At 45.3% G+C, this 20,613-nt stretch overlaps 1 protein-coding gene across 2 annotated transcripts in view; it reads left to right on the plus strand.

Annotated features, from left to right (window-relative positions):
• Positions 1–2,645: 2,645 nt before the first annotated feature.
• The window catches only part of RAD54L2 (RAD54 like 2), a 68,238-nt gene continuing 50,270 nt past the window's right edge, over positions 2,646–20,613 (plus strand). For both annotated transcript variants that reach the window (XM_033071275.1, XM_033071273.1), the window contains exon 1: positions 2,646–2,709. The gene's annotated coding sequence lies outside the window, so the exon portion shown is untranslated. The remainder of the gene's footprint in view (positions 2,710–20,613) is intronic.

Below are 20,613 nucleotides of genomic sequence, written 5' to 3' on the forward strand. Positions count from 1 at the left end.
AGGTTCATTGGCTGTGAAAGATAGTGGCTGTGCATCTACAGAAACCAATAATAGCCTTCTAGGCTTTCTGTTTTAGCTAACTTGCTAGAAATAGGGAGGAGGTGCTTAGCTGCTGGAGTGTTCAGAGGAGTGGCCTGGGAAGCAGCCACCCTTAGCTAGGCTGTGCTTGTCCGTGTTGCTGTGGGGCAAATGCCTGAAGCATAACACCTTGTACTGTTGTTATACAGAATAAAAGCCCATAGGGACTCCTTGCTGCTCTGCTGGGGGCATTCTGCCTGCCTTAATTTGGACTTGTTCCATTGCTTCTGAGGTCTCTGCCACCATCCCTCTCCCTGAAGGTCTCCCCTGTGTGACAGGCTGAGGCAGGGAAGGAAAATCTGGACTTTCTCATCAGATTTAACAGCAGAAGGTTCCACAGAGGATTTGGATGTGTCTAGATGGGGAGAAGGGTAACAGCTTACTGTGATCCCTTCGTGCTTTTGCCAAGCACCTTGGGGCACACTGTTTGTAAGATAGCTCTGTGCCCTTTTATTATTTTGGACCAGTTCTTGCTTCCCTTCCAGGAGGCCCCTGAAGTACTCACAGTTGAGTTACAGTAGTTTCACGAATACAAGCCGCACGGATTATAAGCCGCACTTCCGGTGCCTCAACAATGTTGTTGTCTTTGTCAATAGATAAGCCGCACCCCGAATATTAGCCGCACTTTCGTTCGTCGCGAGAATCCGTGCGCAGCTTTCACAAATTGGCCAATTAGTAACAGGATCGCGGCATAGCGGGCTTTACTGGCTCGGGGCGGGGCCAGGCAGGCTCGGCCCGCTCATGGTTGCTGACGGGGCCGGCCGGGTGGTGCTGCAGCCGCCGCCGGGCTCACTGGCCCCCTCTCCCGTCAGCACCGCCTCGCCGCTGCGTTTACGTAGTCGCCCTGCCGGCGGGCCAGCCTCTGCCGCCGCTGGCAGGCATGCCGGCCGCCTCGTCGCTGCGTTGTTTACGTACTCGCCCTGCCGGCGGGCCAGCCACTGCCGCCGCCGCCGGGCTCGCTGGCCCCCCTCTCCCGTCAGCACCGCCCCGCTGCCGCGTTCCCTAGCCCTGCCGGCGGGCTGCCGCCGCCGGGCTCACCGGCCGCCCCCTCCTGTCTGCACCGCGGCCGCGTTTCCTCGCCCTGGCCGGCACTGCAGGCCCCCGCACCGCCGGGCTCCCCCATGCTGCTGGCCCCGATTCTGCTGGGCTTCCCCCGCTGCCAGGCAGCCCCACCCGCCGGCCTTCCTGCTTCTGCCATGCTCCCCTGCACTGCTAGCCCCAGTTCTCCCAGGCTCCCCCGCCCTAGTGACCCGGCTCTGCCGCCCCCCTGCCCCGCCCTGCTGGCTCAGGCTCTGCTGCCCGCCCCCCACACTGCTGGCCCCGCCTCTGCCAGGCTTTCCCACCTCTGACGGGGCCGGCCGGGCTCCAGCTTGGCTTGGGGCTGCCGCGGGCTCTCACTTCCGTGTTGGCAGCTTTTAGAATTTTGTTAATGTATTAGCCGCCCCGGAATATTAGCCGCACTTCCGGGTTTCCACCAAAATTTTGGTCAAATTGGTGCGGCTTGTATTCGTGAAATTACTGTACATTTGATACTCTGGTTGCCAGTACATATCCAGACCCACACACCAGTCTCCCACTTGTATTTTTGTTGCTCTGGTGTGAGCACAGGGACACCAGACAGGCACTTTCTGTGCTGGCCTTGTCCTTTTTCTTCCCTGTAACAGACAAACACAGAACATGAGCTGCTGTGGAGGCTGAGCATCCTGGGGTGGTGTCAGCAGTGTCCTGGCCGTGACACGCTGGGCTCTCTGTCTGTGGGACCACAGCCAGCCCATGGAGATGAGAAAAGAGTTCACCTTTTTGTCAGTACTCACATCTGAAATGCTGCCCGCGCTTTTGGATACCTCAGGTATGTCAGACCTTGAATTTTAAGGAACCCTGGGGAGCCTGCAGAAAGGTTGATGTTTAGCAGGCTGAGGGAAGTGGGAATGTCGAGCAGGGGAAGGGTTTGGGTGGGCTCAGTGATGGTTGCCCAGGCCCTGTGGGCAGGGAATGGAGGCAGCAGTGCCAGGCTGGTGGCAGGAAATCAGGGAACAGCAGTGGTTAACATAAATGGGTCCTGCAGCACTGGGTACAAGAAAAAAGTTCTCTCCTGTGCAGAGCCCATCGCTAGAGCAGGGGCTCGGAGTCTGACGGGTTTTTGTGCATGCGGAGGGATTGAACCCTGATGGGCCAAGGCAGAGCTAAGGTTCTTACTGTCCCTGCCTTGAGGGGGGCAGCAGGAGAGGCCCCCGAGGCTACCCAGCCTTAATGACCACGGGTCCCCGTGGCTAATTAGCAGCTTTCCTCGGGCCGTGGGGGTTTGCCCCCTGCAGTCGCTCTCCTCACAGCCGATGGCAGGGCAGAGGCAGCCCGGGCCCCGCACTCCGGGCCCCGCATGCCGCCTCATCGCGCTCCAGCCCCGGGACCCCTCGGGCCGGGGGGAACCTTTCTGCGCCCTGCGGAACCTTCGCGGCGGAGGCGCCTGTTGCTGCCCGGGGGACGAGGCGGGCGCTGCGACGGGGGGCGGCCCCGAGCGGCGGCGAAGCCCGAGGAGCGGCGGAGGCGGGAGGAGGCGGCGGGACGGCCGCAGCTCCCGGAGCGGCCGCAGCTCCCGGGGCCACCGGGCCACAGCCCCCGCCCGCCGCCCAGGTGAGAGCGCAGCGCTGCGGGGCCGGCGCCACAATGGGAGCGGGCCGGGCAGGGGCGCGCCGGCGAGGCCCGCTCGCCCCGCCGGGGGTGTGCGCGGGGCGCCGCGCGGGCCGCGGTGGGCGCCGAGCGGGGGCGGCGGGGGAGCGGCTCCCGCGGTCCGAGGGGCCGGGAGCGCTGCGGGGGTGGGAGGGCGGAGGGGCGGTGCTGCCGGGCCGCCCGGGGGGCGGGTCCCGGTGCGGGGCGAGGAGCCGGGGGCTGCGGGGCTGGGCCCGGGGCTGGGGCTGCACCCGCCGCCGGGAGCGGGGCGGCCGGCCCGGAGCTCGCCTGGCTGAGCTTCGGGGCCTGAGCGAGGTTCTGGTTGTGGGGGAGCCGTGGGGTGCGCGTGGCCCCTGGGGTGCCGTGGCTCCCGGCTGTCCGGCCGTGCTGGCAGCGCGGTGCTGAGACGGAAGGGCCTGGCGGTGCCCGGGCGCTGGGGCTGTCACGCTCCGCTGTGGCCGAGCGGCAGTGATCTCTGGTACTGCTGAACATGGTCTATGGCACTGGTAAACAGACATGCAAAGTCCTAATTTATTGTCTGTGTGAGACTTGTTTGTGAGCTGTGCTAGGGGAAGGCTCGGTGTGCTGAGCTGGTGTTGCTGATCCTGTCACCTCTCCTCTCTGGATCCTGTCTCACAGCTTTTTAACTTGCTCCCTCCAAGGAGTAGGTTTTGGGTGACTGTAGGTTTCAGTGCTCACATTTGAGAGATGCTCATAAACTTCATTGAAATCCCCTCCTGTCTCTTAGTCGATTGGTACAAAACTGGTACTTTAAAAAGTTCTCACTTCATCCCTCCAGTCTATGCAGGTGATGGAATTTTGATTTTAAAAGACCCAAAAAACCCCAAACAAACACAACAACAACAACAAAAAACCAAACCCAGAACACCAGTAAAATCCCAAACAGTAAAATGAAGTAACTGTTCTTTTTTTCCTTTTTTATTTTTTTTTTATTTTTGTGCTAATAAGATGGTTGCATTTGCTTGTATTTATAACTTTGTTAACATTGGATATCCTTTGTATGGTTATGCAAGCATCATGCTTGGTGAATAATCACTTAGCCTGTAGGAAATCACTGCAGAAACTTCTGTGTTGGTTCAAGATGTTCTGCTGCCTAGTTGATGGTGATAGCTCCCCTTCCTGACTTGGAGTAATGGGCCTTGAGAGTGGTCTCTGTGTGCTTCAATGCAGAATCAATTAATTTACGATAAACAGCCTTTGTTTAAGTAGCTCTGCTCTAGGGGCAGCAGCACCCAGCAGAAGAATAAAATCAAACCAGTTTGCTTAGACTGCTGCAGGTGCTCCTGGTGGCAGCTGGCAGGGTTTTGGTTTGCTAGGTGAGGCTTCTTTTCCCAGGTGTGGAGCCATACACCCTGAATATACAGAGAGAACAACGCAGCTTCTTACCCTGTGCCTTTACAGCATCAGAATGTAGGGGTTGTTCCTTGAGGGTAGGTGCTGAACATGAACTTTTCAAGAAATGTACAGTTACTACTTTAAGGAAGAGCTGTTGTGGATGTGTGACTTTTCTACCTCAGAGTAAATGTCACCTTCTCCCAAAAAAGCTCGGAATGTTTAGGCACTGGGTTCTTCTTGTAGTGCACTCAGGTAACTGGTAACTTCTGCACCTCTTAAATCTCTTGGAATTCCAGATTTGATACTCAAGGCTATTGCAGATCGTGGGTGGGAACCTGTGCTCTTGTGAGGAGATGAACCAAACAGCATGAATTTTGTCTCCTCTCGATAGTGATTGCATTTTAGTGAAGATTTGAAAGGTAAAACCTGGCATAGCAAATTTGTAGCAGGACATTGTAGTGTTCTCTGGGATGCAAGTTGACATTGTGGAATAATTCAGACTGGAAAGGGCCTCAAGAGGTGTCTAGTCCAACCTACTGCTCAAAGTGGGGTGTACATCAAGGTCAGACCAGGACTTTTTGAGGACAGTCAAGCACCAGAACTGACCTCACCAGGAAAGACCTTTTCTCTAGGTCAGGTCACACCTGCACCCCTGCAGTGTGTGTCTGGTGTCCTGGCTGTGTGCCCTGGTGCACAGACCTCCTGTAGTCCAGCAGATCTGCTGTCAGCTCCCCAAAGCCTTTTCTCCAGTCTGGACTTTCCCATCTCTCACACAGCCTCTCTTCACGCAGCTCTGTCCCTCTGAGCATCTTGGTAGCCCTCCACCAAACCCACTCTGATTTATCAGTGCCTGTCATGTACTGAGGGTGCCCAAAACTGCCTGTGGTGTTTCCAGGGGCTCTGAAAAGTGCTGACTGCCAGGAGGGCATGCTTTCCCTGGCTCAGGGTGGCTGTGCTCCTGCTGGTACAGCCCAGTGCCATCACCGTGTGCTGCATTTCCTGTGTGCAGGGATGTGTTTGTACACACGTGCTCACCACCCATGTCTCTGCCTCCTTCATTTGCACACATATGTGGATGTACACACACGTGTCAAATCACACCACCTGCAGCACTGAGCAGTTGTTCCATCCTTTCCCACATATTCCAGTTGTCACTAGTGTGACTCTTGGCTCCCTAGCTCCCTTTCCTAAGTCTTCTGCTTACCAGCTTGCAGATCTTGCCTTGTCTTCACTTTTGTTTCTCAAAATGTTGTTTCAAACACTTCTTTGAGATGTATCAAGTTACTGTGCTAGGGAGTGACAGACTTTTCCCATGGGGTTGAATCCCATTCGATCAAATCCAGAATGTAGCAATGCAGAAAGTGTGCTTTCAAATATGGTGGTTTATGGGTGTGGGTTGAATGAAACAGTTGGGTACAAGGCTTTTAAGAATGCTGTTAGTTACCTTGCAACAATGTTCCTGTGATTTCTCTGAACTTGTTTCCATCAGGTGCTTAGAAGTTTTTTTGGGGACAATGCCCTGTAGGATAAATATTCTCTGGTAACAAAGTCTCTTATTTTAAAGCTAATTCTCCAGAGCTGTGTTCCTGCGGAGGTTAAGTACTGTTTGCTATTCCTAGATCTTTGGAGCAGATATAGTTTTGAGGCATGCTTTCTGCTTACACAAAATAATTTCTGCATTATATTTACCTGATTGTTGACTTAATTACAGCTGAACTTGTTTCAGAGAATGCTCATCTCAAGACAGGAATTTGTTGTGTTTAAGCAACATTTTAGCTATATAAAAATAATTTATAGAGAGCTGAGGTTTCCCGTGGCCCCCAAGTCAGTGCTTATTGAGTACTTTTGCCAGCACAGAAGACTTGTGTAGGATCTGATTTTCAGGTAATTTGAAACAATGAATGCAAATTTGGGTTTTTTTTAATTTTTAGAAACCTCACATTTAACTTTTAGGGCTTAATGCTTATTAAGAAATAATCTTGAAGATGAAGGGGAATGATGAAATAATAAATGACCATTTGTTGTTTGAGAAAGGAGAAGGGACAGAATTAGCTGATGAAATCAAGGGTCATTATATACTGAGAGAAGAAAGAAGGTGGAATTACAGGTAGCCATGAGAAAGTAAAATTTGTTGAACAGGCATCTTTAGAAGCCGATTGAGTTTCTGAGAATATGGTGGTATTGTTTTGTTGTTTGTTTTAAGTCATCATTTTTTAAAACCACCTTGCTGGTGGCATGACATTCTAAATAATAGTGAGTTATTGATCAGTATTTTGTATTTGATAACCAGCAAATGCCAACTGCACATTTGCTGACAAAATTGGTATATCTGAAGTTGAAATAAGTTTTGAGGAGGGGAAGAAGGTAAAAAAGTATATATTGCTTTCATTCATGTAGGTACAGAACTACATTAGAATATCAGTAAGATTTGTTACTTTGAAAAATATCTCAAGGATATAGAGATACTTTCTTTTCTATAGAAAAGAACCTTTTAGAAATTCTTAAAGGTCAGATATACGATTGGCTTAATTTATGCCTGATGTGGAGTAGCAGAATTTCTGTGCAGTCCTGTCAAGGCTGATCCAGTGCTTTTCATTCCCAGGGCAGCTGTGGCAATTGAAATCTTGCTCTTACTCAGTGGTAATGCTGGAGTTGGGGTCAGTCTGACACCTCCAAAAATCTTGTGGCATTTCAAAGGTATCTGTGACTCACTTGAAGTGTTACATCAGTCACTTTGACCTCATAGCAGCATTTTCAGCATGCTCTAAAACCTGCAGGTAGGAACAGTGATTTGAAGCCCTCTGGGGTAACCTGTCAGCTTGTCCCAAAGCTGCTGTTCTGAGAGTGTATCTGCAAGTTGGAATGCACAAACAAAGAAAAGAAGAATGATCCAAGTTTAGTTTTAGTGACAGTAAGTTATTCAAGCATCAGAGGAGATGTAAAGGCTGGTAGGCACTTGTCTGGAGAAGTATTGATCCTGTGCAGAGGAAAAGTGCTGAATAACTTCACGACTGAAGATCTCATTCAAAGATGCAGAAATCTTTAGGAGAAGACTGTTTGCCAGGTGCTTTGAAACCAGGCTGGAGAAATCTGTTAGATGCAATCATTGCAGCTTGTGGTATAAACACAGAGTGCAAACCATACAAACAATGCCCTCTACTACTGCCCTAAATCCTAAGAGGAATTTCTGAGCTGTAAAGTGCAGTTACCATTTGCTTCTTGGACACCTATTTGAAGCAGAGGGGAGCTGATGAGGTGAACTAGCTCCTTGCTGGTATGGCTTGAGTTACTCTCTCCTCCTCCTGTACAAGTGCATACAGAATGGTACTGCTAGGAGCTAGCCAAGAACTAAGCATATTAACAAATTTCTCTTCTGTCACTGTAACTGTTTCTGTGCTGGTGGACCTTTGATGGCAGATAGGTAGGAAACCAAAGGTGGAAAAGCTCCACATGCTCACCTGCTTTCTTGGGTAACAAATACATTGAAACTTACTCTGAACAAGGAGGACTTTGGTCGAGTCAAGTGCAAAACAACATGCCTTATATAAGAGAGGCACTGAACTTCTAAAAGCAATTAAAGGGGTTTTGTACTGATTTGGCTGAAAACTTGACTCTGGTGTTTTCTGTGGCAAACCAGCTTGATCTAATTAACAAAAAGTGGAGCTATACAAGGGCAGAATTGACCAACAGAAAGTGCAGAACCTGGCTGGTTGGGTACAAAGAGTTTGTAGGGCAAACACAGGATGGGAAGCAATTGAAACATGTTGGAAGTGACATAATTTTGATTTGTGCTTTCTTCTCTTCACAGTGAGAATTTTTATCTAAAATTCTTGTGAAGAGAACTTTTCTAGCCCAACAGAACTGTGGAAATGACATTTTAGAGACATGGTAATTCACCAAAGATTTTCTCCAGTTTCTCAAGTCTTACCCAGAACATCAGCATCAATGAAGTATGAGTTATTATATTTGGAGTTGTTGAATCCAGAACAAATAGGTTGTTAAAATCTGTTTATCTTATGTGAATCTCTCTAGCTGTTTGTTGCTGATACAACAACCAACCAAACCCCAAACCAAATAAAATCTGTGGACCTGCACAAAGCCTGGGAGTGGATAGTGAAGCACTGGTGCTCTGACTGGCTGCTGAATCAACATGGAAAATGGAATGTTGCTCAAAAAGGAATTGATTGAGGAGGGCTGCTGGTGGGATTTACTCAAAATTAGTGAAGCAAAAGAGACTCTGTTATGTGGCTGGGGAGTAGCAGTGCTCTGGAAGATCAAAAAATTCTAATTAAATCTCTTGTATCAAACACATACTTACAAATGGGATTTGTGTGGTAATTGTATTCCCATGACTGCTTCAGTCAATGAGGGTGTTGTTGAAAAGTGAATCTTGTTCAACAGATACAGTTTCATGTATGATCTGTGAGTCAACAACTGGATTTAAAACAGTAGATGTGGAAAATAGAATATGAATGGAGGATTTTTTCAGGGATTTATAGTAGGTCCAGAGCTTTGTAGTATTTTTGTCAGTGGCCTGGAAGAAAACATGAAATTAGAGCTGTTCAAATTTGTGGATTATGTAAAGGTTGTGCCTGAGTGGTGAAGCATGAAGAAGGAATAGCAGCTGTACAGTGTCCTCTGAATTGTTTGGGTAACTGGGTTTAATATGGCCAAATGTTTTTATAGAGCTGGAGCATGTTATGCATGTTATGGGAAAGACTGGAGGCTGTAGGTTTAGAATACAGAATTGTGCTTGCAGAAACCAATGACCTTGTAAAGGAAGGCAGGAGCAGAGCAGATACATGGCAGTGAGTCCTCAGAGCTTAAAATAAGCTAATTAATTTTTTAAATACTAATGTACGTTCATCATAACAGGAAATACTGAATAAGGACAGAGAGGTGAAATCAGTTGCAGAGTATTTTGACAAGGTTTAATGTTGGTGTTTTTGTAAAGATATTCAAAGGCAAGAAAGATGTAATGTTTAATGTTATTTGAGGGATTAAACTGGTCATAATAAAACTTTTTCTTGAACTGCTCAATCAGTTTAGCTTATCTCAAGGTATTTAAAGATTTCTCAATTTTATTTGGGCAGAATAGGCTGTGTACTAAAGGGCTCTTTAATTTAGTGGAAAAAGATACAATAGCAACCAGTGCCTGGAAGTTAAAAAGATTATTTCAAATTGGGAAAAGGCACAGATTGTTAACAGTGAATGTGATCTACCACTGAAGACATTAGGAAGATGCTTGTAAGTATTAAGGAAAATTAGGATGTCTGCATCTCTTGAAGTCATCAAGTCAGGATGGAGTATCACTTGGAAGATTTGGGGGAGGAAATGCACTGTATTGTGTGTGTTCCTACCAGCATACAAGTTCAGGGGCACTGGCACTTGCTGAACAGATCTCACCCAGTCATTTCAGACTCTTCCTGCAGGGGCTAGAGCCAGTGCAAGGATCTGGTGCTGGTAGTTGTTCTCTTACAGCACTCCTTTAAATCTATGAAGTGTACCTTTCCTCTTGAGGGAATAAATGTGCTTGTATGTGCCATGTACTTAAATGAAATCAAGTATTTGTGATCTCTTTTTTTGGGAAGCACTGTCATTTTTGATGATGGGGAGAGGAAGGGGCTATATGGGAAGGATGTGGGTGGCTGTTTTATTTCCTGAAGAGGTTGGAATATCTTCCCCAGTGTTTTTCCTCCAATAATGTGCTCTGAAGATGTTTATTCCAGTAGTGAGTGTCTTTACATTCTGTAGAAATTGTTTTTTCATTGGTGGAAGAAATTGCATGTGCTCTTGCTGGCAGAGGTGGCTGAGTGTGGATGCATAAGGATGTTGTGTTTTGTGTGTCTCTGCTAGTATGAAATCAGTGTGTCCCTTGTCCACCAGAGGAATGGTTTCTCTTGAGTTCTGTCTGCCAAAGCAGTGAAGGATGTACAGAGGAAAAAAAACTATGGGTCCTCCTCTGCCTTGGCCATTAGGGAGATTCCTGGTTGTCTGTGGGTTCTCTGTGAACAATTGGTTTGGGATGTTTTCCTAAACCCTTCTGGAAGTACAATGGAAACGAGTCTAGCTGTGACAGCAGCTTGTGCCTGCCAGGCACCTTTCCAGACATCCTGATCTTTTCCCCATCACAGGACGGGTGTGTGCCCAGTCATGTGTCAGAGGAAGGGCTGTGGGAAATGCAGGAGCTGGATGCTGTGCTTGTGGCAGATTGTCCTGGGTGGCCTTTCCTCAAGCACTGCCTCGACTTCAGCAGGGAACCTGTGCCTGCACCACCAGCCCTTGTGCAGAAAGGATGCTGCAGGAAGCATCAGATACTATCTGTCTGTTCGAGACCTCTGGGTTTGGGGAAGGGTCAGCACTGTAAGAAGTGACTTCTTTAATCACTGAAAGAGGCTATCCTGAAAGAAGTTACCTCCTTGGAGCATTTTCCAGCCAAGTGTTACCTTTTCCCCTCTACAACTTGATTATTTTGGCATGATCTTGTATTTTTTTTTTTTTTTGTTGTTGTTTTTTGCACTCCTGGTCTGGCCTGTGCAAGAAGAGTTAGAGTCCTTCTGTTGAGGGAAGTTGTTTTTCTTTCACTTTTCTTGCAGCTTGGAGGGGGTGTGTCTCCTCTGCATCTCATGCTCTCCTTTCTGTTATCTTGCCTGACCCATTTTTGCTGACAGAGAAGGAAGGCAGTGAAGAGAGACAGAAGTGGTTATAAGTGAGCAGCTTCTTTACCTTCCCCCACTCCCTGCAATGATCTGTTGGCTTCTCCTTGCAGTTGCTTCATGGCAGGGAAGATTGAAGGTGAACAGAGTTAATTGTCTGGGAGTCTGTATAAGATTTTGGGGATTGGAGGAGATTGTAGAACTCAGGAGATAAGGATTTCAGGTTTTTAGATTTCATTTGGTCTTAATGTGCTGGAACACCTCCTGTATCCTGTATCAGACAGGTATCTTTCTCATGGTTGCTGAGGGGACCTGTCACTTCTCACTTTTATTTATGCTTGGCTGTAATGTTGTTTAGTATAAGCTATAGAATGTGTAAAAGTTTACCTGTGGCCTGGGTTCGAAAATTGAGACCAAGAGCAGCGGTCTCTGGAGTAGCAACTTCATACTTGTGAGAAGTAAGGATGAGAGAAGACTTCTAGGACCTCATGTCAAGGGTGTTTATGCCTGCTTGAACACCTTGGGTGAAGTTCAGGTGTTGAGTGAAACAAACACAAAGCAAACACAGGGGATATGCATGAGAGGCTGCATACACCAGTGTGTGTTTATGGCCAGATCCCCACAGTGGCTCTTGTTTGCATCTTGGGGAAAGGTCTGTGTTCTAGGACAGCCCAGGAATATCTACTTATCCCAGACATAATAAGATACAACAGGAAACAAAGAAAGGCAGAGGGCTAAAGAAAGTGATTGTCTTATTCAAGTACTAAAAATCAGCCCTTGATCCCAGGGGGTGGGCATGTGTTCATCATGGCCAGAGTAAATTCCTCTAATGAGGTTAAAGAAATTACCTGTTTGCTGTCATGGTACAGATTGCATCACTTCCCTTTGTCACCCCATAGAGGTGTTCCTTTAACAAGTCCCCCGAGTGCATTTGGTGGGGGACATGCCCTGACCCAGAGAAATTTCTGTCAGTGTCTCAAGGTTGGGACCGCTTATCTTGCTGCTCTCTAAAACAGTCTTATCCTGCCTTTTCTGGTGCCCACATGACCTTTTTACAGAGGCTCTCTGTAAAAATGCTACATACTAAGGGCTTGCATGAGGAGGTGTGTTTTGCTTTGAGCTTTGGGCAGTTTAAGAGTATTTGCTGTGGGGAGAGAGATGTGTACAGCAAGGGTGTCTGACTGCATTATATAATTTATGATACTTCTCTGTTTTGAGTGGCAATTGCATTGTTTTTTAAAATTGAAAATGTCCAGCAACATGAAGTTCAGAGCCAGTTTACACAAACCACATAGTGATGCCATGACTATTCAAAGAAAGAGACTTTTGAGAGGATTATCTCACCTTGGCTAGATGCACCATCCTTTGGGCTGGAGTTCTGAAGGTGAGGAAGCTTTGTCACAAGGACTATCTCACTTTCTCAAACAGAAATGCTGTCTGTCCCCTGCACTGGAGCAGTGTCTGCCTGCTTAGAGCATGGCCATGGTGACAGTAACTCCAGCTTGATCAGCCCATACCCAGGGCTGCGTGTTCTCACCCTCTCACTGTTTGTTTTTTTCCCCTTGTGCCCACACAGATGTTCATGCAACTTTGTGGTAGATCACATTTGGGAACTGAATTTTGCTTCCAGGTAGGTTTTCAGCTGAATCAGATTGCTGTCCAGCCACACAGAGGGGTTGTGCTGGCATGGTGTGGGAGCAGTGTGTGAGTTGGGAAAAGAGCAGAAAGTGTGTCCGAGGCCTGGGAGGCTGCAGTCAACAAGAGGGAAAATGGGTAATTTAATCAAGGGCAAATGTTTATTACCCTTCTTATGCCTAGGAAATCTGAAGACTGTCTGTCAATGTCAAGGCACGTCTGTGTCTCTCTAGTCAGTGTGTTTAGCATCAGGGTTTGGTTACCATCTTCTGTGTAGTGAACTCTTTTATTCAGTCTGCATTTATTCTTTGCATCACTCACTGATGGAAATGAAAGGAACTGCATTCCCAGTGTAATGTAACTGTCCAGAGGTTTGATTACTCCTGCAGCATTGCTACTTAACTTGTACTTTCACTTGTGTGAAAAGGGAGCTGGCTGTGGCGGCTTCTTTCCTGAAATAGTGCAAGGGCTGTATATTCCCACCTTAAAATGTGCCCAGGTTATGGAATGCACCTCAGCAACCAAACACAAGCTTCCGGGCATAGGAGGTAAGACAAATCAACTTGCATTTGTAGGGGATGTTGGGGTGGAGGAGATAGCAGGAACAAAGAGTATTTTCTTAAGAAGTTGTAGGAGTGGTGACATTAGTTGGATTTTAAGTTCCTTGTCCATAGGTGTCAAGGAATTTAGGGAACAGGACCAAGAAATAAACCTTACAAGACCAGTGCCTTTTTGTGCTTAGCATATGAAGTGTAACACAGGCTCTAAATAGGGAGCAGCAGTTGCCTTGAAAACTGGGTGTCAAGGTGATTGTTGCATGGAATAGAGAAGATTTGGAATTGAAGGAGTGCATTTGAGATCAAATAGTTGGGGAAAAGCTGTTATCCCAGAACAGATTTTTTTTCCTGATTTATCCTTCAGTCTTGGTATGTGGTTCTGTTATCTCTGGAGAAGAATTTCCTGGGGAAGCTGGGTTTTTTTGGTGGGGGGGAGCTCTTAATTCTGGACAATGCATAGTAAGATTTACCCTAGCCAGCATTTTTAATTTTCTGTCAGCTGTAACTTCACATCCTGTTCTCTAGTGTATGGGAATAGTTCAGGTCTGTGATCTGAATTTGTTTATTTTATAATGACAATAATTAACTGCTTGAGAGAAATAAGACCCAGATAATGAGTAGAGAACGCTGGAGAAGTGGGTGATCTGCTTAGTCATACAGACTCTGTAGGAAAATGCTTTTTTTTTCCTCCCTTACAAAAAATTGTTTAGAGGTGCCTTTTCCTTCCTCCTGTACTTACCATAGCACTCACAAAAAGCAAGAGAGATCTTATATTTCAATTAAATCAATACTTCTGGTCAGTCAAATGCTTATTTTAACAGAATGAGATACTCTGCCTCTGTGATAGTGTGGAACCTCTCTGTGAATATCTGTCCCTTTATTGTGATGAGAAAGTCTTTAACTGTTATCATTTGCCTCCTTCATTCTTATCAAGGGGACAGCTGTGAATGAAGTTGACTGAGATTTTACAGCATTGCCAGTAAATCTCCTATGGAAGTGCAATGTAATTAGTTTTCCCTGTTAAAGAATGCTGTTAACTGTACCCAAAATCTTCCATCAAAATAAGAGTTGTAGTTATTACACAAATTTCTTATGTCAGCCCAAATCAATAATAATCAAGAATTCCTACAATTAGATAAATGAGCAAGTTCAGTTAAATGACTGGACAAAAAACTGGCCAGGCCTAGAGTGGTGGAGAATGGTGTCACATCCTGCTGGGCACTAGCGGGGCTTCCCAGAATTTGGTATTGGGGCCACACCTATTTAATATCTTTAACAGTTAGCTGGATGAGGGGATGGAGGGCAGCCTCAGTAAGTGTGCAGGTGACACCAGTTTGGGCAGGAATGTTGATCTCTTGAGGGGCAGGAAGGCCACAACACCTCCTTACAGCATTACAGGCTGGGGCAGAGTGCCTGGAGAGCTGCCTGGCAGGAAAGGACCTGGGGTGCTGGTCAGCAGAGGCTGAATGTGAGCCCTCCAGGAGGTCAATGGCTCTTGGCTATGAGGCAAGATTTCTTCATTGAAAGGTTTGTGAAGTGTTGGAACAGGCTGTTCAGGGAGGTGGTGAAATCACCAGCCATGGTGGGATTTAAAGGATGCATCAATGTGGCACCTTGAGATATGGGTTAGTGATGAACTTTATGGTGCTGTGTTAGTGGTTGGACTCTATGATCTTAGAGCTCTTTTCCAAACATTTCTATGATTCAAAACTAATAATTCAATAATCTAACTAATAATTGAAAAGGAGGGGAGATAAATAGTGGTGAGGCAAGACATTCCATTCCTGTTGTATTTGAGGAGATAACAGCATCTGAGTGTAGGGATGTTGACTTCTTATGACATATGGTTGCCTTCAGTTGGGACAGTAACAAGTCAATAGGACACAAGAAGACCTGGCTTTCCTGCTGTTCCTGTTCTTGCTCACCAGGCACAGCTGCCAGTCAGGCAGTGTTTGCAAACATTAAATGAGCTTTGACAGAAAAAGTGGTCATTGGGGGAAAGCACTTGGCTGAGACTTGCTCTTAACTTTGAGAGAAAGCATACCCAGAAGGTTGTGGGTTTTTTGAAGATCACAGCCGAATGCTCTTTGTCATTCTGCTTCTGAATCTTGGAAATGTAATGTTTTGGATTCTGTATGGGTGTGAATATACAGTATTGTGTGTTTGGTAAGAATAAGTACTGCAGAAGACATTGCTAGCATTTACAAACATTAAGTGAATTTATACACTAGGGAGGTAGTGACATTTTTACTCTAAAAGAGCTGTGTTTGGTAGCCAGCAGCTACTCCTCTGGATGATTGTTGTGGTGTTTGTCATATGGTGTTTTACAGTAATTTGTTTATGTGTCCCTTTTCAGTTGCTCCTTCCTGGCTTAACACTGGATGTGCTTGTCTTGGTTGGTAGTTAATATCCTGTTTAGTATGAATTGGGACAAAATAGTTGGATATGTTTGCCAAAAGGGTATGGTGTCCCTCAGGATATATTATCTTCCTGCTAATATTTGTGTATCTCCTTAGCCCAGCTTGCATTGTGCTGCTTTTAAAGCTCTTTTGGAAGTAAACTCCAGTATGTAGAGTCATATACTCACAATTTTATAAGCTGAACATGTAATATGCATATCATGAGACTCATAGGTTTATTTCTTTTGTGAAATAATAAATATTATTTCCATTGGGGTGATTTTTGTGTGTATCCAAACAATCCCCTCAGCAGTGTGTTGGGTTATTTGTGTTCTGTGGGGAGAGGCAGTAAACTGCATTCTTTTCCCTTTCAGGCCTGTCCAAAGCATTGGGAAGTTTTCAGCCAGCAAAGCACAACCACAGTGGCACTTCCATTACTAAGGACAGAACCACAGGAGGCTCTTTCCTGCAGTTGCTTTCCATGTGAGCTGCCTATCGTGTCAGTGTTCAGTGTTACCAAAGCACATGTATTTGTGCAGGATAGATAAGGATCAGTGTAAGTGTTTCATTTTGACCTGTTTAGTGGGAAAGGCAAAAATCAGCAGGTTTTGGTTACTTTGTTCTCAAGACTACCCAAGAAGTGGCACTTAAACAGTGCTGAAGAAACTGTGTGATGTTGCAGGGAGGGAGTGACTCTGAAAAAAGTCTATGACAGTTTTTAATCCTTTAATGGATTTTTAATCTACACTGGAATCCAATAAAAATTAGTTTAATGTCTGATCACTTGGCAGCAAATTGGGTCTAACATATGCTAATTATCATATCACATGAGTTCAAAACTGTTCATTTCCATTTCCTCCTACTTCAGGATTTTTTGGTTTTCCTCTTTCTTGTTTTTGCTCATGTTCAAGTTTCTTTGGTAAACTGTAGGTGGCATAAGTAATACTTCCTCATCCCTGGTGTAATTATCATTGCTGGAGGTTGAGGTAGGGAATAAAGAGGAACAAACCCTTGTGGAATTATTTCTTTTTCTACAAACTGCATAAACCTCAGATTTATAGTAGAGTTTTGAAGAGGGAAAAGGATGAGGCATCAAAAGCAAGCTGCCAGCCCTCAGTGATCTTTGTACTGAAATGCAGAGCTGTGACCCAAGGCAGAGTTGAGCTGTGTTTACTCTGTGGTCTGGTGATGCCAGTGTGTGATGTGACTGGTGTCTGTCTCACAAGGGGTGGTGGGCTGCCCTGCACTGCTGCTGATGGGAAAGCTCATTTCCTGAGCAGGGACACAGCTGAGGCAGTGAATCATTCCCCTGTAAGGAAATGTGCTTCTCCGGGAGGCAAAGAGAGGAGTGTGTGGACGGGGTGATACTGAGAAAATAGGATAAAATTAGACCTTTTAACATTTGGAAAACTTGCAATTTTCCTCATCCTGAAAGATGAAAATGTTTTTAATGGGCTATCCCAGTCTGTTTCTGAGGGATACCCTTCCAGGAGGTAAGCCATAATGTCAGCATGTCTCAATGACCAAAGCCACAGCTTGTCTTCAGAGAGTGAGAGTGACTGATCTGTCCTTGAGAGGGGAAGAGCTCCGTGCCTTTTCACTCCTCTCTGTTCCACTGCTTTTGTTTATGTAATTTAGTCTTGATTTATTACATAACTTCTTCTCTGGCTCCTATGTATGACGAGAGCTTAAATTCCAGAGGGATCTTCCAGTTATCTCTATCTTTCCTGCTTGGGAATTGGCTCACATCTTGACGTAGTTTGGGTGTTCATGAAGAAAAGGCTTGGCACACCTCTCCCAAGAGCTGACTTTTCAAACTTATCTTTGGAATTTGAGAATAGTTATCATTATTGCAAGGTAGGAAAGTTTTTCCCAAATTAATCTGCTGTATAAAATGTATTGAATGCAGTTTAGAATCCTGACACACTGTGCCCTACTACTGAATTTTCCCCACCATTTGAAATATTTTCTCAGTGTTTTACTCCATATACAGGTCTTGGTTGTTTTTTCTATAGCTGTAGTAGCATGGGCAAAGCATGTAAAAACACACTCAAAAGTGGCTTTTATATTGAAATACTGTTTGCTTTGAAAGCAACAGTGATCAGGGAAGGTTTCCTTTAGCAGGTAATGCAAGTGCCATTTATACAGAATTTGACAAAGCTAAAAGCATGAATGGAGATTCTGTGAAGTAAGAGAAATTTTTTGTTATTTTATGATGGTGTTAGTCTAGATGTCAGTAATTACTGGAATCAAAACTGGTCACATGCTTGTTACCTCAGGTAGCCTGAACTTTTATGCAGTAAAAACCAAACTGCTCTTCTATGGTGGTTCACTGGTGAGGGCATTTTGAGTATTTGAAAGAAGAGAGTTGACTTACAGGAAGTCAGTTTCTGCTTTAATATGATTAAACAAAATTGCTTTTAGAAGCAGTGTACCAGTGATTAGGCAGATAATTATATACATGTCTATATATACATAGATAGATACAAACACAAAAACATTTGCCTGTTTCTGCTGGCTGTGTGCAGAGGTGAAGAACCTCCCAAAGTCTGTGGGGAAGGGAGTGCTGGCATCTTATGGAGAGTTCAGGCATTCTTTAAGGGTTCCAAAAGCTTGCCACTGGCAGCAGTAGGTGTTCCACATCCCTCCTGAGCTGCAGGAGAAGGAGCCTGTGCCTGGCAGGCGGCTCCCACTGCCGGCAGGTGATGGATCTCAGCTTGTGTAAGGAGCTACAGATGCTGCCATTGACTCATGCAGGCTCTTTTTGTTCAGATCCAAGTGGGAGCCAGGCCTTATGTAATGTTCATTGTCACATTCTCAGTGCCAGCACTGTCATGGCAGCAGAGGGGAAGGATTAGCTCTCCCTTTTCTTTCTTTATGGGTTGATTTTATGGGTTATGGGTTTTTTTTGGTTTTGGGGTTTTTTTTTTCATTTCTCCCACCCTTTTTTTGCAGCAGCTTTTGTTGTTTATGTTGTCAGGGAACAAGCAATTTCAGGCTGGTTTTAGTTTTATGGTGCCTTTTAAGAGGGGGATTGTTAGCCTGGAGAGAATAAAAGAGCAGGTCCTGCAGCTCTCTCAAAACTGATAGATGGATATGTTTCTAAAAGCAGTGTTATTTTTTTCTCTCATTTCCTGTTCCCCATAAATCACAGTGGGCTCCCTAATAGTCACATGCAGTGTGGGTGAAGACTACATCCATTGTCCAATATTTATGTGGAGTGAAGAACACTTGCCTTCCTCAGAAGGGTGCTCCAGGACAAGCAGATACTCCCCAGTTTATGATTTCACAGGCTGCTTCTTTTTCCTTCAGTTTAATATTCCCATGGAGAACACATCAGTTAGAGGGGATCAATGCCACTTGGTTAGTTTGTGATTTGAACAAGATGAAATGGAGGAGGAGAATTGTTTTCTTCCTTCCCAGCCAGCAGCGTGTGGCCACCAGGTAGCTGTGAGTTACAGCAGAGGAACTGCATAGCTGGAGTCTCAACAGTCTCAGGCTGCAAAGGAAGAAGAGATTTAAATCACAAAGTAATCAATTGAGGATGGCTTTAAATGCAATTTGGGGAGGGGGGAATAAGTTCCTTTTGATTTTTCAGTAAATGATTCTTTGCTTTTCAAAGCATATAGGGGTCTACTGGACTAAAGTAGTAAAACTTTGACTCCTTTTTGAAAAAATATTTATCCTAAAAGGATTCCCCGGACACCATTTTTTACATGGGTGTTTAATAGAGGTGTTATGTTGCATAATGTAAATTAGAGGAATTCCAGTGTTTGTTAGAATCAAACTGTTCAAAACACTGATCTCAAGTTTATTTCTTACTAGATTTTTTAAGTGGAACAGAGAAATGTTGTTATTTTGCAATAACATTGCAAGTTATTGCTTGCAAACTGTTACAAGACTTTTTGTCACAGAGAAGCTTAAGCTCATAGTTGCTTTACTCACGCAGTTGTGTGCTTTATAGTCATGTTCTACTAGATCCTGAAGGCTGCCTATGAGGTACCAAAATGGTGCTGGTAGTGGTCTAACACACAGATGAGATTTCCCTTGAGGAGCCAGCAGTTGCCTTCATACACATCCAGTTTGGAGTGTCTGTGTGTGAGCTGAGTCTATTAAGAGGAATCTTACGGCCCCAACCAACCATTTTACTCTTTTTCTGCCAAACAAAAAAGAAAAACATAAAAGGAAATTATTATTGCCATAAAACATGACTGTAACAAACACTGAAGCGCATTATGCAGTACAGACTTAGAAATATCTGTTTTTCTGAAACTGTCTGTGCAAATCCTCTTGTGATTTGCCAGAGTGGTTGATCCTGTTTTTATGGCCAGGCACCACAATAGCCAGTGTGAAGTCTTGGTTACAAAACAGGCTTTAAGGGACAAATCTTGATGAGTCCCAGATATTGGGCTTGGCTGGAGGTTGGAGAGGTGATGGAATCCTCTTTACTGTTCAGCACTGGAGCAGCATTAGTGTTAAACCTGCCCTTTCTGAGGGGATTTGCATGGGATGGTTGTGTGCTCAGGAGGGAGCATGTCCTGTGCCTAAATCACTTGTGTTGTAGTGGGCAAAGAGCTCCTGTAAAGTCACTTTGGCTTTTGTGACTTGCTGTAGGTACAGGGGAACCCTGCTCCTTCTCCTCAAGCGAGGAAGGACTCCATTCTGCCTTGTCCTGCATCCTTGCTTTTTACTTGATGGTATTTATAATAGTTAAATAATGGTTTAGTATTTACGGTGCAAGTGGATCCTCTGATGAAAGTTATTTACAGAAATGCCATAAGTCCCCACATTCCCTGAGGACTGCTGTTTCACCCGAGAGTTTGGCTCATGGCATACACAGCCCTGCTGTGAACAGCTATCATGTAGAAGGGGAAAAGTTGCTTTCACATTTCTCTCTCAACTTTATAGGTGAGAAGTGATTTTAAAGCTTTGCAGAGTGAAAGAAAAACATGAGGACAACAGAAATGTGTCCAAATCCTCAAGGTTTCTCATCTAGAAGTGGGCCTCCTTTCCATGCAGGCTTGAGGAGGAGGCAGTCATCAGCACATGGCATTTACTTACTATCTGAAGTGTTCTACCTTAAAAAAGCAAAGCCCAAAAAACTTCAGAACTATTTTTATCTTTGTTGAAAGACAGGACATAATACATGAGAGAGGCTGTCTTGGATGTTAATTTGATGTGCAGTTGATTGCAGGGTTTAACTTCTGGGTAGGATAAACATGACAGCTCTTTTTTCCTCCCTGAGTAAGCAAGAGGAATTTTTCC

Source organism: Catharus ustulatus, chromosome 13, assembly GCF_009819885.2.
Source record: "Catharus ustulatus isolate bCatUst1 chromosome 13, bCatUst1.pri.v2, whole genome shotgun sequence".
Taxonomy (NCBI): domain Eukaryota; kingdom Metazoa; phylum Chordata; class Aves; order Passeriformes; family Turdidae; genus Catharus; species Catharus ustulatus.